The sequence below is a fragment of the Rousettus aegyptiacus genome, unplaced genomic scaffold, assembly GCF_014176215.1.
Source record: "Rousettus aegyptiacus isolate mRouAeg1 unplaced genomic scaffold, mRouAeg1.p scaffold_m13_p_8, whole genome shotgun sequence".
In the NCBI taxonomy this organism is placed as follows: Eukaryota; Metazoa; Chordata; class Mammalia; order Chiroptera; family Pteropodidae; genus Rousettus; species Rousettus aegyptiacus.
The window spans coordinates 57,837,311-57,855,684 of NW_023416311.1; the positions used below are offsets into that span (position 1 = coordinate 57,837,311).

An 18,374-nucleotide genomic window follows, 5' to 3' on the forward strand; every position below is an offset into this window, starting at 1 on the left:
AATATCTTTTCTGTGTCTGAGCATTTTGCATATAGCCCCCCTCCTCCCAGTGTTTATAACAATGTTTCTTGGCACTGAGTTACTGGGAGCAGCTCTCATTCAACAAGGAATCTGCACATTGTCTGGGTCTCAATACACACTCAGCATGTGGAAGTTGAATTGAATTGAAACCTGTTGATACAGCTTGACAAATCTCATGAAATCAAGGGAATCTAGGAGCCCTCTGAGTCATTAGTATAGAGATTTGCTCCTCCCAATCACTCACTTTCCCTGCTCTTGCTGCCATCAGGAGAACACCACTAATAGCTGCCACTTATTGAGCCCTGTGCCTCCCATGTGCCAGGCACTTTGCATCCGTTATCTCATTTATTTCCAACCACCATTTTGTGAGGCTGAGACAATGGCTTTCGATGGGCTATACACGGCTCTTGAAACACACCAGGAGCAACCCTTTTTCTACCTGCTCATAAGACTAATTGGGTCAGCTCTCAAAAATGCTGTATGGAAACATTTTTTCGAGATGTATTACCTATACAGTGATCTCTCATATCCTCTTGCAAGTCATATAAGAAAAGGTACAAAACCAGAAATGAGGAATAGATTGTGGGAACGGAAGGAAACAAGCCTAAAAGTCATGAGCATATTTGATTTTGTTCTCAGTTCCTGGTTCTATTAACAAGTAGGGCAATCTTAGTTAAGTCATTTCAGCTCTCTAACACTCTCCAAACCTCAGGGACCTCATAGTCACAAATCAAAATCACCACCATTTTAGTCCGAGCTCTTTAAATTGTAACAAAAATCATACCAGACATGTTTAGGCAAAAAGTAAATTTATCAGAATTATACGGGGATACGGTTGGAAGTGTACCTACATTTCCTCGGTATTTTGGAACAGAAACTAGAATGTTATTAAAAACTCCAATAGCTTCTTTTAGGGCAGGCACTCCAAAACCCACCAAAAGGCCTAAATTTAAAACCTAATTTCACCATTTAGTTGTCTCATTACTTAAAATGATTTTGCTAATAGTGCTTAACACAGTGTGTGGCCCAAAGTAGGCATTCAATAAATGAGAGCTATTTCATCATTATTTTGTCATCAGGAATAATTCAATAATAATCAGTGATATATCCCCACCCCCCACCCCCCCAGAGTTGGGAAATTATTAGGTATACAGAAGCACTACAGAGAAATTACTAAGAGTCAGGTTCTGAAGTTTGTTCGTGTTGCATTTCCAACCCTACCACATATTAACTATATGATTTTAAGAAAGTAATTATGGATTATGGTAATAAAAGCATTTGCTTCATGGTGAGGATTAAATGAGATAATATGTATACAACATTTAAACTGAGTCCTGATGGCTACTAAATGTTTAGTATTAGTTATAAAATTATTGTTTAAAATTTTTATGTCTTTAAGAATAAAAAAAAAAATCTAGGTAAACTAAAGGATGAAGAAGAATCTGAAAGGAATCAGAAACCAGTGTGACAACTACAACAAAATGGCATTTAATGGGAAAACCCAACCTAACTTTGCCCCTAGTCTGTCCCTGTTGTATTTATTTTTCACTTTCTTCTTTTCAAAATCATCAGGAATTAAAAATATATTGACTTAAGTGACATCATTTAAATGGTTTGCCATACAGTGCAGCATCAGCAGCACCTGGGAACTTTTCAGAAATGAAAATTCTCAGGCACTTCCCCACACTCAGTGGATGGAAAGCTTGTTGGTATACATAGGGCTAGGGGGGTGGGTGTGGAGAGAGGGGTTGGTGGCACAGTAGTATGTGCTTCAGTAAGCCCTCTGCGTGACCCTGAGGCACACCTAAGTCAGAGAACCACCCGTCAGAAGACTGGCCGCATACTAGAATCGCCCAGGCAACTTTAAAGAAAAATATTTGTGTCGATGCCAGGGACCTATTCTAAAACAGTTTAATCAAAATCACTGAGAATGGGGCCAGGACACCAACATAGATATTTTAAAATTATAACCAAAAGCTTCCTGCCAAAGCCAAAGAGAGAATACTAAAATTGGACATTGCACATAACCATAGTGCAAGTGGCTCAGCAGCCATGACCAAAGACGCCTCTGAAGAACGTGGAAATGGGAGGCAGAGTGGCTTTAAGTGCCTTCAGCCCTCAGGCTATAGAAACTATAATACTCTAAGGACTCCTTCCTTATCTCAAGGTGATACTCCCTCCTCATGTGCATCTGATTCAATAAGGAAACCAGTTCTTAAGATCTTTCATTCCCACTGATAGAAATCTCAAGCAACCCAAAAGAAAACACACACACAACACACACACACACACACACACACACACACACACGTGAAATTTTATACATTAGCCAAATGAAATTTCAGACATTGGCCAAATGTAGTATGTAAACACCAAGGACAGAGAGCAGGGGACCCTTTCCATTGTTTTATGTTGATTACCCACCCTATTTTCTCAGCTGGAACAAAGTACAAAACATTGATAATTTATTATACTGAGTGGCATACCTTAATGAATACTCATTCATTTCAATCTTTTTGGAAACCCCTAGAATTAACTGAACTGTATTATGATGAGATAGCCACTCAGCGACAGCAAAGTGCTAACCAACGCATTCAACAGCAGCGAAAAAAAACAACCTGCAAAGATATTGGGAGGCAGAAAAATGAAAGCACATGGATAATACGGCTTACAATGATAAAATTTCTATTATGTAGTACAACAAAAATGAAGCCATTTTAATATAATCATGTCAATGGACCCACGTCTCCTGCTTTGAAAACAAATGTGTTGGCTTCCAGTCAACATTTCCAGGGTTTAGCAGCAGGAGGTCATTACCCTTTGACAATGTTCACTTACACAGACATCATCTCCAATTAACAGGTTTTAACTATGAGGATTTCTCTTTATTGAAAACAGTGTTATTTTTTAAATAAATAACTGCAGAAGTTGCTCAGTAATCTTGGCTCATTGACCAGAACTGGGATAATTACATTTATTCCTATAAACACACACACACACACACACACACACACACACACACACGCACGCACGCACGCATGCACACATGCGCCTGAGTCAAGAGTATTTTTAGTGTCCTTGAACTCTTTTTATGCTAGACAAATATTCTAATCTTTACATAACAGTTCGCAAAGACATCTTTCTCTTCTCAAAAAAAACAAAAAACAAAAAAAAACTTTGCCATGTTGACAAAGCCAAGACATTCTGAGTGTTTCAAATTTCCAAAGTAAATACAAATGAACTATTTATCTATTGTAATGCATTATGTTTTCTGTCTCATTTCAGAAGGTATTGTGAAATTCTGGATGATGGCTAGAAGCTCTGAGGAGAATTTTTAACACCCTCTCAATAGACACATTTATAGCTTTTAACTATGCAGAGTTCTGGTCTTATCAGTGCATAGCAGGAAAATGATTAAAATAATCCAGGCCAACTTAAACTTGGTTGTCCTTAGGTGGAAATGAAGCATCATTCTGGGCTGAAACCTCCAATTATATAAGATAGGAAGTCACAGAAAGACATCAGATTCGTACGCTGTCAGTCTACACGGCAGATGGTAGTGTCTGGCAAGCCTTTTTATAACAGAAAATATTATTATAAAAATATCCACAGAAGACATTTTTAGTTCCTTGACTTAATATGTAGAAAAACGGGAGATTTCTGTAATTCTATAGAAATTAGAGGTTTAATACTCAATAGTATGAAACAGTAATTTTCTTTGAAATCTATGCATTAGCTATTCTGTCATTTCTTAGAGAACTTTTTATGGTTGGAAGTCATCTGGTAGTCCTCTCTCTCCCTCCCTTTCTCACTCTCTCACCTATTTAAATTCAACCTAAATCTATGTTTTTATACAACAGTTAAATCATACTATAGTGCGTTGTATGCTGTAAATCACATTTTAGCCTTCCCAATGTTATTACAAAGAATTACCTTTATCTCAAAAGGGATATTTCCTTATAGGTGAAATTTCTTAAAGGGAGAATTCTCCTTAGAGCCACACTTTTGAGTGGCATGTTCTTAAGCATATTGTATTATGTGTCAGTACAATTAGAATATTCTTTTGGATTGTAAAAAAGTAACAATAGTTGACAGTTTGAAAATGTAGAAAAATGGTCTGTAAAACTATCTAAAAACTATAAAACCTAGTGCTTGTATGGAACAAACAGGAGTAGCACAGTTTTTGTGATCCTGCCTTGAAAATGAATGAGGGAAATTTAGACTCCCAGGTGGTTAGACCATTCCTGTCTCAAACTCAGACACCATGTTCAATGTTTATAGTTTGGGGAGTAAAGGGAGCCCTAGGGGTGGCTGAAAAAGAGGAAACAGAAATGGAAATATCTCTGCCTGATTTTGGCAAAGTACATAAGCTGTATCAATATACCTATGATAATGTCCCAGAAGATTTTCAAAGAATCTTACTAGCTAGAAAAAGGTCTATGCCTTCTCAGAAATGTTATATTATAGCAGTGTGTACTATCAGACTAACAAAGAGCTGAGTCTTGTTTTGCATCAGCAGAATGAGTCTGGAAAGGTGGGTTGTCAGTACCATTGCTTAAGTAGGACAGATTCAGAATATGTAATACTGACCTTTAGGAATAAGAAAAAAAAAAGGCAAAATAGCATCAGCCAAAAACAAAACAAAACAAAACACTATTTTGGAGAATTTTACAAGGCAGAAAATGTCCCCCCTTAATTATATGTATTGACAGGGCCTTTCAAGGAGCCAAAGAAATATTAGGGCCACCTATAGGACAGCATGTCATCTTCATTCCCTGGCCTTTGTTTTGATATACATGTTTAATTTCAAATTAAAATGATAGGACAAAAAATGCCTTAGGTCATTTCTATATTTAGCGTTTCCTTGTCCTAACCCTTGTTTTCACAGATAAAGATTATTAAAAGTTTATAGATTTTCATTTACAAATGAAATTTGAGAATTAAAAAATATTAGACCCAAGCCATGAAATTTTAAAGACCAAGGAGAAAGACATACACAGTGTCATTACTGAATACATATATTCTCATTCTCATTCTCTTTCTGTAGCCCTAGCATAGGGAAAGAGCATTGCAGCTTGATTTTAAGGGCTCCTGACTATCACTGTAACTTTAACCTTCAGACATGTTATTCATGGCAATATATCACAGCTCCCATTCTCCACACTTCCATGTGTAAATCTGAAAAATCCCTGTGATTTAGAGAAGCCCCTGGAAAAGGTCCAGATAGTCTTGTCTTTATCGTGTAATTTTAAGTTTACAAATCAGTGGACCATCACCACACTGACTACACCACACATTCTTTTACTTTAAACCAAAATGCACCCCCAATCTCAGCAACTTGATTTCAGTCACTCACTACAGTCTTAACAACTACTTACTGTGGCAGAGCCCTCTCACAGGAAGAATACTGGAGCTAAATAATGTATGTATTTTTGTGCCACAACCCCTTGCCTTTGGAGACAAATAAACAGAATACGAAAAGTATCCATAAAGTCAAGGGCTTCAAATTTCCTTTATTTAAATCAAAATTCCACCAATAGAAACACATCAGATTCTACTGGAGATTCTCTTTTGCAGTACAAAGCCTCTTAGGAAGTCCATACGTTTTAGAGAGAAAGTCCTAAGTATTCTAGAATGATTGAAGAGAGTAAAGAAATGTGTGAGGGGTAGGTTGTAACATAACAAATGCAAACATCTTGAATGTATTGCCTAGGACCAGCTCAAATGAGGAATTTTTTTTTTTCATAAAACTATTAAAGGAACAGTGAAATTTAAACTTTCTTTTACTAATAAGCTATTCTGGATCTCACTGTTGTATACATAATGATTTAGAGTCAGAAGAATCTGGGACTATTTGGTGAATAAGTAAATGTATTATAACCTAGTACATATATTATTTCAAATTCTATGTGAAAACATAAACCTATCATTGTATATTTAATTTCATTTCTATGCAGTTATCCTTTTCATAAGGACCAAATTAAAAAATTAATTGTCCATCATACTTTGGCAATGTAATTAACAGAAAGTAATGATGGAGTGTGTGTATAAAGACAGAGTCGGAGACAGAGACAGAGATAGAAAGAGAAAGAGAGGTGAATATAAATTCACTATAATTTCAAATGGAAAAAGAAATTGGAAATTTTACAATGCAATATTCTCTTTCTACATTCAAACATTCAAGCTGTGCCAAATTCTACCACTTTTTCTTTACAAAATTTCTAAAATCCATCTGTTTCATGATGAAATATACATTTTTATCCCAGTTTTGATCATATCAACTATCATATTTCTGACATCATAGACTCCTTGAATTCAAGGATATGTTAAGCATGTGTCCAGTCAAGACACAATTATGAAATCGTTCAAACTTGCTCTTCTACTTCCCTTCCCCTTATCTTTACCTGCCAAACTGGTGCCTCCACCTACCACCCCACTGTTGACGCTTTCAGACTTCCTTATGACTTCCTAGAAAGCCCACTTGTTCCTCTTCTATGATTATGTCCTCTAGTTCTATGTGTGATCATATCTCCCTCTACATAGTCTTCTTATTAAATGCACTAATAAGAGCTCAATTTAGAATGCACTCGTTTATTACTTAAACTACAGTGAAATGCTAATAACGAAAAGGGTGTAATCGGCTCCTTGAGGTATTTATATTTTAAATGTTGACTATCTCTCAGTAAACAAAGTATTAATTTAGCACTGACTTGGCTGGCACTGGCTGTGTAGCATTGGCTGAGACACAAAAAAAATATATAACAGATTGTCCCTGTTCTTGAAAAGTTTTACTGCTGATTGGGTTGGGGGAGATATTGCTAATATGAAACACTTTGAGCAAAGTTGCCAGTCTCTGATTCTAATAGAATTGTAATTCTTAGCTGGAAGCACTGATGGCAGGGGATAGGATGAAGTAGGCAGAAAAGTTTACAGGAAGAAACTGAGTCATTAATAGAACTTCAAGAAACATCTTGAAAATGAAAAGGCCGATAATCAAGGTCATTTCCAAAGCCAGAAAGAGCATGAGCAAAGAAACAGATAGGACACAAAAATAACCTATGCACAGGACACTTTGGAGGTTATACTAATTCAATGGAACATCTGCTAGCCAGCCATATCAGCAGATTCAGTCCTAGGGATAAGGAGTTGATGCCTATTATCTGTCAGAAAAGCACACCACAGTATAGTGAAAAGTAAACTCAGGTAGGTAAGTGCAATGCCAGTTTTCTATTGCTTCTTTCCTTTCTTAAGGCTAAAGGAAGGAATCCTTTTCCTTACCTTTTCCAGCTTCTAGAGGCCGTCCAAATTCTTTGACAACCCATAAAGATGCCCATTTCCTAATCCTTAAAATCTGTGACTAGGCTACCTTACATGCCAAAGGGACTTGGCTGATGTGATTCCATTAAGGATCTTGATATGGGGAGATTATTCTGGATTAGCCAGATGGGCCCAATCTAATCAAATGGGTCCTTCAGATCAGTGAGGCTTTCTCAATTCTGGCCAAAAGGAGCTATGGACACAGAGAATGGTCAGATAAATGCAATATTGTTGGAGAATGGGAGCCAAGAGCCAAGGGACATGGTCAGTATCTAGACCTGGAAAAGCCAGGAAATAGACTGTCCTCTAAGGCATCCAGAAAAAACACAACCCAGTTTAACACTTTGATTGTAGCCGAGTGAGACCTGTGTCAGATTTCTGACCTACATAACTGGAAGATAATAAATTTGTGTTGTTTTAACACATAAAAATGAATAGGACACCTAAATGTTGAAATAAGTGGATACTATCTACAGATAAAAATCTTCAGTTCCTATTCAAATGTCTGCTCTCCTATTTAACAACATCTACCCTCTCAGTGCTAGGAGCTAAATAAAGGTCCAATAAATAATTGCATACTTATTTTATTTTCACTGATTCTAAACTGTGATGCTTCTGAAAACTGTCATATACTTATGTGAAAATGTCACAAATAGAGTATGTTAACATTAACCCAGACATAGTAACCCATCTTGCAAGAATAAGAGTCTCTGGAACAAGAAAATTTCTCAACAAATTACTCTTCAAATGAACAATATTTGATACTGCTTTTCCTTGTTTTCATTATGAGGAAAATGAGACACAAAGAAATTAAGATAGTTACTCAAGAGCTTAAAGTTAGTAAGAGGCATAACCAGAACTCAAACTTAGGTCCCTCTGATTCTTTATTACTAGACCAGCAAAATATATTTTGTTTCTCAGAATTTGATAGTATTCTTCCACCTGACTTTCTAGTACAGAAAACATTTCCCTGACTGCCGTGCACATTTTACTTCCAAGTCATGCATAAAAGTAAGGGTAGGAAAGTGAGTAGAGGCCAACCAGAGTGTTTTTGTGAGTTTGGGGTGGGGGGGGGGTGGCGAAGGACATATATTCATAAGAGAATCCACATAGGCCAAGTCTTCTTTGCGCTTTGTTACAAATAAATGCATAAAGGTCATTCCTTCTTAGAAGTCTTCTTCAGTACTATCTTTAGAAAGCCTGTTGTGCCAGCCACAGAGCTACCCTATTCAGATCTCAAAGGAGGATTTGTCACAGGACTCCTGTCAGCAAACAATCTCTAGTTGCAGCACATTTGGAGTCCACCTTGGAGTTTAATATGAGAACACACTTTCCAATGCAACTCCAGCCAGTGATGGCAAAAAAGTTCTAGGGATCTGGCTGTTTTTGCCCATCACAGGATTTCCCTACCAGGCGATCTGTTCTAGAGCTCCTCACTGGGCTAGCTGCAACTGTCCAGCACCGCCTTCTGAGGCTCTTTTCACCCAACTCTCCTTCATATCTGCCTCATTTCATAGGTGTCAGACCTGCATTTTAGTCTGAAGTCTTTCCCTTTTCTTTGCTCCTTTCCTCTTTATCTTCAATGCACATTACCTCTAATACATCTTCTGTTCTTGGAACTCAGTCTTGGCACCTACTTCTAGTGAACCTGAACTGATACTCATGATTACAAGGAGTTCAGGAGTCCATTTCCCTACCGAAATAAACCAAGATCTTTCAAGTAACAAGACTACTATGTCTCTATGCAAATCAATTGCTGGTGACCAGGATTCTTTCTGCTTGGCAGGTGGCCACCTGGGATACATAGTCAATGTTGTTCCACCAAAGTATCAAAGAGGAGCAATGCTAGTGACAACAAGGCTGAAAACTATCTATAAATACTCCCAGCCTTCTTGCCAGAAAAGCTGGTGTGTTGTTGTTTCATCTATACCTGTAAAGAACAACCTGTTCTTTTATTTCCATCTGCTGCTTGTGAGAAAAATCAAACCTGTGTTTCCTCAATGAGCACATTTCCAGCATTAGCTTATATTAATATGGCTTCTACCACTTCAATTTATTAACTCGCTAATAAATTATGAAACACCAGAGCACATATAATTTCTAATGCTGCATTTGAGATCATTTCAAGATTATGATTTCTCCTCCAAAATACTTCTAATGCTATTTACAGAAATAATCATGCACATATAATGTGGTTGTATTTTACCTGAACCATTTCCTAGCTCTATTATGAACCTTTGTTTTTCTTATGCTTTTCACCATGACATATGTGCTTTTTTTTCATACTCTGGTAAAGCAACTTGACAGTTGGTAGCTGTCTGGCTGTTTATTCAACATATGTACCATTTAATGCACAGGTCTTACTGATGCAGTCCCCGAAGTCAGTCCAACTGGGATAAAAGTCAACAAATAGAGCTTTGCAGGGAGTTCATTTACTTAAGGAGAATTAAACATTTGAAAGGTGTTTAGCAGTTAAGATTTAAGTCTAATATCATAAGAATTTACAGGATCTGCCTCTCCCTCAGCACAGCACATTCTCTTGATTTCACATAGGAGCTCCATATGTTAGGAAATCACCTTTTTAATTAGATCTCTGTAGCCTCATTCTAAGTTACCATTGTCACACATCTTGGATCAAATCCTATTCTCAGGAAACCTTTCAGTAAACAGTTAGCTGTAGGTTCCTACAAGAAGACATTGAGACAGATTCTCCCATATTGCAAGTGATTTTAAATTAGCTGCTCTGGAAGGTCGTGGGTGTGGTGTTATTTCAACATCCTCACATGTTACCTGAGCCTTTCCCCCCAGGGAAAGCAAAACATGCTTAGTAGTTTTGCATGTCTAAATGGAGAATTAGTTGGGGAGTTCTGTGGCTCATTCTTGCCTATCTCAACTAGCAGACAGGGGGGAAAAAAAAAAACAAAAACAGAAATCCCAAACCCATTTTGGGCATTAGGACTGTGGAAGTGTGAGTGCATCTGACAAGATTCCTGAAAATTTAGAAATGGTCTTTAAGAAGAGGGAAGGAAATAAATGGACAAGTATATGGGGAGATATTTTGTACAAAGTCCACTAAACAGATTATTAGATGTAATGATCCACAAAACCCTAAAGTAAAATAAGCATTCATGTTTTTTACATTTTCAGGTGAAAAAAATAATTAAGGTTGAGTGGCAAAATGACTTTCCCAAGGTGACAAGCATAAACAACAACACAGCTTCAACTCCAAATCTCACTGCGATGAAACCAAAGTCCTGTTCTTATCTCACTGTCGTATACTGTTTATAAGCAATTAGTTTATAATGGAAATGCTTAAAAACTTCTGTAGAAACTGCAGAGCAATTCAGTCTTGCCCTGGAGTTAGCCTAGGCTCCAGAGATAAACTAAGTCCTAAAGTCACCAATTCTCAAATTTAGTACATCACACAAAATATGGATTATTATTTTTTTCAAATGGTCCTCCCCTCTCCTGGACCATACTGCTACCCCATTGGTTGGGGGCGGGGAGGAGGTCCAACTAATCATTCACTCTGCGAGTGTTAGATCATCCCCCTTGGCAGCTGCCACACAGCTAGGCAGACTAGCTGTATGTCATGAGTTTTTACCCTTTCCCTCTACTTTTAGGTTTGAATGGTATATCTCATCTCAGGACATGGGAGCTGAAACACCGTGTTCTGTATTCAAAGGAACTGGATGAGATAATGTGGAAGTTAGAAGAGTTATGATGGAAACACTGACAAATGGGAAAGAGAAAAGAGGAGGGGGCCAAGCAGATATTTTTCTGTTTTCTGCATCACCTAACATGGACCATTCCATACAGCATGCTTGGGAATATACTGTAGGTAGGGGTAGATACACGAACCTAATAACATGATGGCTCTTTGTGAAGCAGTAGTCAGACATATAAAAACAGCATTTCATTTACTTTCTACATCATTTCATTGTCTCATTGCCCTTATTCCTTACTTTCCTTGTCTTAGGTTTGCACATAAGAAATAAAGCACTAGCGCTTAGTCCTTACCTTAGCCTCCGCATTCTACTGAAACTGGCAAGCAAAACCATTTAGTGAATGTAAGAATTACCACATGGGATTTTAAAAATGCATATTCCCTAGGGTGACTTCCTCTACCTTAAACACAGAAACTTTCTGGATCATTATTTAATTCCAGATATTATCCTTGTTTCAATTAATCTATGCACTTAAAAAAGATTCTTTAGAATAACTCAATTTGCCCAAACAGTAAGCTGTGCTTTCCTCTTTTGTGCTAATAAACTACAATTATGTTATAGTCAGTCATACATTTAAAATCAGGCAATGAATTATGATTGGTCTAATTTAGTAATGACAGAACTCTTTCCAAATTCCCAAGCTTCTCTTGAAGCAAGAGGTGCTACCTGTCCCAGCCTTGGATGGGATAGTTCTGAAAAGTTTTGTTTTAATGATAAAGAAGGATAGATGGGGCTGGCTTGGTGTCTCACTTTTCTCCAACTCTTCTTTCTAGAATGTAGACATGATGTCTGGAGGTGCAATACCACTCATCTACCAGTTTCAACAGCCATATATCCACCATAAAGTGATAAGTAAGAAGAGAAGGAGTCAACATACTGAAGATGACAAAATAGAAAGATAGAAGTGTGGTCTGGACATCTTGCAACATGAAAAAAACAAAAACTCTGTTTAAGTCACTGTAGTTAAGTTTCCTAAGATTTGTAACCAAATGCATTATTAACTGGTGTAGGTCTTAGTTTTGTATATGGCGTTGACAACCTCTTGAAATCCAAACTTTCCCCTGTGGAATGTATCTAACAGTGACATTAACTTTAACCTTATCAAAATAGAAACACTAATACAACAAATAAAATAGAGAAGTGGAATGTGCAATAAGTTAAAATATTGTATAATGCATATATTCTCAACGCAACGAGCATAGGCTAAATGGTACTTTCCCCATTTTACAAATAAAGATTAACATCTAAAAAGGAGCTAAATATTTCCCCCCTAGTTTTACAGCTAAATTGTTGAGTCAATATTTAAACACAAGTATTATGAAGTTTGAAAATGTGTATTTTTGTCAATATAAAGTTTTCTTTCTAAAATGTATATTTACAAGAGTGATGGAATTTTTAATAAAGATTTACATTAATTATTATAATGAGATCAAATAGGTTTTGGAAGCACTAGCTTTATTCTGCATTCTTTCTCGGTCTTTAATTTTCCAATTAATATTTAAATTCTCCAATAATAAAAAAGTAAATTCACAAATATTTCAACAGAGAACCTCCCCCCCAAAATACCTACTAATATCTTACAAAACACTATATTCCAAAAAAACCCCATAAAGTTTGGGAAAGCTGTATTAGTACAATTCCATGTTAATTACTCAATATTTATGTGACATGCCAAAGTATATAACTTACAACAATTTATGAAGATACACACACATATAAATATCTCTATCTAGATATATCTATCTTATACCCATTTAAAAATCTTCAAGCTCGATACTAAGGGGTCAAATGTCTTTTTTTAATGCCCAATGTGCCTCAATTTGTCAATACTTATTAAACTCTAGTTCTTTATCGTCCTTATTAGAAGTTTCCGAGAAGAAAACAAATGTAAAAAGGATTTTCTAATGTGTTCTAGTTAACATTACATAATGGGTCTACAGTTGACCTAAGATTGCAATTTCTGCTTCCAGTTTATTCTTATACTCACTGGAAATTCTTCTGTAGAATATTCAAGCTACTTTCTAGGGTCTGGAAGGTGAGGGGGGACAAAAGAAAGTTGATGTTATTTAATTTCAAAGTATAATTCCTTCCAATTTTCTCTTTCAATTAAGGGAGGAAAAAAATATTGTAGTATCAAACTGTCACTTGGAAGAAATCATCTTTATTTAAGACTAAAAATTATAAGCATTTTAATTAACATAGGTTTTGTTTATTTTCAGTTTTGCAAGTCTACTACAACTGTCATATGGTCATAGTAGAGATAGAGTTCTTATTTTAATTATGAGTTTTGCTTCTGCAGAAAGAAAAATGTAGACTTATCATGCTCTAATAGATAGTAAAAGAAGAGTTCAAACTCTAGATAGTACAATGGCTTTCCCAAAAACAGATCTTTTCCTTTTAAGCAGGTGATCAATAAATGACCCTTTTGATCAGAGAACTAAAACTTCCTCTATATTTGGCTTGTTACTTTCATTTTTCCCCCAAGAAGAGATGAAGCCACTTAAGTAGCATACCACAAAAGCACTGTGGTACTTTCATCCTAGTAAAGAGTTCAAAAAGTAAATAAAACTTTATAGAACTTATACTTAAGAACAAAGCTAGTGCCCAGTAGCTCCATACACCTTTGGGGTTAGGGGTTTATTCAGAGCATCATGAATCAGTATTTCCATCTAGACATACGAGTGATCTAAATAGCATTTATAGAGCTTTAAAGCCTTTTTGAAATAAAAAGTAGAGCAAACTAAAAAAGTCTAAATTCTAAGTTTTCTTACATCATTCCTACTTTGTAGAGCATTTGGTCAGGATGGGGGCTGCCAAGATATCACATATCAATCAGATATGAAAGAATACACTGGTCCACAAGGCCATGGCACAGGAATAGACTAAGCAGTGTGCCTCTCCTCTTCGATTAAATTTCTGTGGATATTCACAGGAACCCATTGGTGAGGAAACTTTGTGGGTATTTGCCACCACTGGCAGATCCTTATCTTTTCTTAAGCTATTGAAAAAGGACTAGTAAAAGGAAGTATAGGCGCTACAAAGTAAAAAGGCACAAGAGAAGTACATACGGAAAGAACTGATGCACACATTGGCAGCCAAATGATATTTTGGTGGCAACTGAATGGTTGGGGTGGGGTGAGAAGGGAAATAACTTTCTGCAAGGTTGACATTTGTATTTCTTTAAAAGATGTTTTGGAGCATTTAGTATACAATGGGATAAGGAAATTCGATTGTGAGTTTTATAATATAAAGAAATAATACTATCGAATGTATTTTAAATGTAAGGAGAAAATATAAAGTCTCTCCCTATTAGCAGCTTCTAGCATATCGACAGACAATATAAAGAAGCATCCACTCAGTGGTTTATTTGCTTCAAATCTGTATTACTAAATAGGAAAGCTACTAAGAATACATTCAAGTTTAAGTTTCACACTTTGATCAGTTATTTATTTTCTCTTAGCCCTAAGCAGATTTAATACCTGTTTTACTCTCACAATCACAGTTAAACTCACCCACACAATTGAATACTGAAATCTAGTTGGAAAGAAAAAAAAATCCTTAGATATTTATATTGAAAATGTGCCCTGAGGAAAAAGCCACTATAATGTCAGAACTAAAAAATAGCAATTTTGTATTTGAGTATTTCTTCCTGGAAATGTTAATTGCAAAATGTGCCAGCTAAGATTTGCTCTGTCGTTACCAGTACAAATATATCTCCTTTGCTCCTTTTTCTTACTTTACAACCATACCTCAGCCTGAGTGAATTACTGTTCTTTCCAATTCCTTTTTCCTCTACTTTCCTTACTTTACTAGTTCTCAGGTTTTAGATTCTATTGTTCCTCTTCCTGGAACTCCTTCTGGAATTCTAGCTTTGTAAAATACTGTAGTGAAGGGTTGCAGGATTTTTTTTTTTTTTCTTTCCCTCCACGTGTATACTGCCAAGGGACTCTTTTTGAAGACCTGACTTTCACCATCAAGAACTAGGGAGGCAGACCTGTGGCCTTAAGGGATTTAATTAGAGTTCACCAAGTTAGAATCTCCAAGCTCTCAAAGACCTAATTTAAATACAAGTTCACTCACTTTCTCAACTATTTCTTAGGCCCTTATTAAAATTTCAGGTTATTAAAGGGAACATCCTGAGTTTTGCAATACACAGAAAATAAACCTGGGTTACACAAAATCTCAAACATCCTCCATGTGCAAACATAAAATTTTGCCAATTGCTAGGGAAATAATAATGAATTAGCTTATAAATTATTGAAACAACCATCGTGGAATTTTGTCGATCACGATTGATTACATTTATATGGGTAAGACTAGTTTTATAGGAGATAATTAAACATTGGCAGTAGATTAGCGAGAAAAAATATGTAAGTTAATGTATTTGTGGCTAGTTGTCCTATTATTGCCTCTTATAAAAATTATAATTATTATGATTACTCTTGACTCTAGGTAGTGTTATATTTCTTTTTTTAAGCTATCAGCTAGAACCCTTATTAAAAGCTGATGACAAATTGTACCAATTTATAAAAACTTTCTGGTCAATCAAAACTCTGTTAAACATGGATAATAAGAGAGTCACACGTAATACAATTTCTAGGTGATGGCTTTGCAACTTTATGAGAAAAAAATGCTGGTCTTTTCTTGTCCATTACTTTCTATATTAAGAATTGTGTGTTAATTAGAACTTCTAACTAGAGATTGATTTAAAACATGAATTAACTACACTATGATGTCGAAAATTAAATAACTAACTGCATTAAAATCCACATAGCTTTGGCATGAAGAAAGATAGAGCTATGATAGAAGGTGACATTAAGCCAAGTGTCACATAAATAGGAGAAATGGGCAAAAAGAAAAGCAACAGGTTGTTAAGACAGCATTTAATTGTTAAAGCTTCCTTATAATGATCAAATAAAATACAACGAATTCATAGAAGGCAGAGAGATGAAAAGAAAATGAAAGCTTTGCCATTTCGATATGATTTGGGATGCAATAAACAAAACACTTGAACATTGCTTAGTTGCTGGGGTTTTTTTCCTTAATTTTGACCAGAAAGAACACTTCTTAGTGAAATAACTGTGAGAACTCTTACAATAGCTATTGTTTTCAAGTATTTATCAGCTCATGCTCCTGTAGTATTATCATACAATTATCATATAAGTTTTTTCAAAGTTAACTTTCACTATGGCTTTAATAATTGGATTGAAGATCTAGGTCTTTTCAGAGAGCTAACTGGTGAAATACAAAAAGAATTTAACACATCTATATACTTGGAATTTTTATTTATGTGCTTTTAGTAGGCATAAAATCTTAGGTACTTCATCTAGCATTTCATTCATTTCATTCACACAAAAAAATATATAGTAGCAGAGATGCATATAAGAAATACTTATACCAATATACACTATAAGTCAACTCATATTTTAAACCTGATTATTTTTGGCATTACTGCATAGAAAAATAGTAGTTATCATCTTATAAAAGCACACTAATTCTCAATTACAACACTACAGGTTTACTGGTATAAATTCACATGAACTTACAAGATGAGATATTTTTCAAAATTCAAAATTTTAAAGTTATAGTTTATAATGATCATCCTGGAGCAGGAAAGGAAAATCTGCTTCTTCAGTAGATGTGTTAAAAATTCTTTCCATTTGCTCTCCACCAAAAGATCATGCTTAAGAACTTCTATTAAATATAAAATATTTTTCAGGTTTGCCTTGTTATTTAATGAAATTCAAAATCAGTTTGCAAAGACAATCTCGCCATTCCCCCAACCCTCCAAAAAGGCTTGTCATTTCATGACAAACATAGATTTTCTGAGAAATGGAAAACATTCACTGAGAAAACTGCTATATTTATCTTTAAGACATATTTGGTAAAATTCACTAATTTGCCCAGTGCATAATTTCAGTATGTTCACGGGCGGGAAAAAACTGTCTTACCAGTGACTTTAAAACAGAATCCCTCTGCTCTTAGAATTCAACGAAGCAAGTGCTATGTAAATACTAATGATTGAATATGATCTTCCCAGGCAATGGGAAGAAAAGTACTCATTTTAGTCTCAAATACACAGACACACACACACACACACACACACACACACACACACACACACACGCCCACATGCCCACACACACATGCATGATTTTTTAAGGAAAGGCCTTTATAAGAGTGTCATAAAAAATAATCAAAACAACAATTTTCAAGTAAATATTTAAGCCAGAGAGCAAGACTGATAATACTAAGACAAAAAAGTATGATGACTTCAATAGCACATAGGTCAGATGTTATTAAACTCCTAAATGGTCTTTGAAGATTTTACTTGTACTTAATCTTTTTAATTAGATGTTTCAAAATTTCCTTCATTAATGAACTAAAAATAAAAAGAAGGCTATCTCTAATTTTCTGATATTTTTTAGTTGATATAAGCTAGTTTATAAAAAGAAAATAAATTTCCTAAATATGACAATGAAGATGGACGGACTTTCATCTTGGAATGGTGCTGCCAATCTCCTATCTTGGAAGAGTTCACACACCTCAAATCTATGACCAGGTTGCCTTTTGTTCTTATAAATAAAGTCAATTAGATGTTTTATTTAATTTAAATTAAACATACAATTAAATTTTTCATTTGATTACTCACAATGGAGGTAGTATTGTATATTTCTCTAAATATTATGTACTAGATTTCACAAAGAATTATCAACAAAATATAAACACATAAAATATTCATAATTTAACCATGTCTTCTACTTAGAAATTTCAGCATCTAAAGAGATTGAAACAGGTAGCCAAATTAAGTGATATCATGGCCACAATAGACCATAACAGGCTACCTTATGTAGTTTAACTCCTTGCACAGAAAATGGTGTGAGCAAATTAAGAGTAGCTGCTATAGACTGGGAGTTCCCCTACCCCAAATTCATATGCTGAAATTCTAACACTCAATGTGATGTTGTTGGGAGGTAGGTGGTTGGGAGGTAGTTAGGTCATGAGGGTGGAGCCCTTATAAATGGAATTAGGTATATAATAGATGAGACCCCAGAGAGCTCCCTCACCCCTTCTACAAAAATAGCTAGAAACAGCCATTCAGCTAGTCCTCAGGCCTCTTATATCTATCCGTCCTCAAAGACATTCTGTTGATCACTGACCAACAATATATGAGACATACAATTGCACACACTCTTTTCTTAAGGTCTTGGTTTAACACTTAATAGTACATCCAAACTGGTTATATCAGAACTTTTGTTGTTTTCACCTCCTAATATGATAGGCAAAAAAAAGCCTGAACAAGTTTAT

General features: G+C 35.5%; 1 long non-coding RNA gene across 3 annotated transcripts in view; it reads right to left on the minus strand.

Moving 5' to 3' along the window:
* The window catches only part of LOC107510986, a 48,221-nt gene that overhangs the window by 15,178 nt on the left and 14,669 nt on the right, over positions 1 to 18,374 (minus strand). The gene's annotated exons all lie outside the window — the stretch shown is intronic.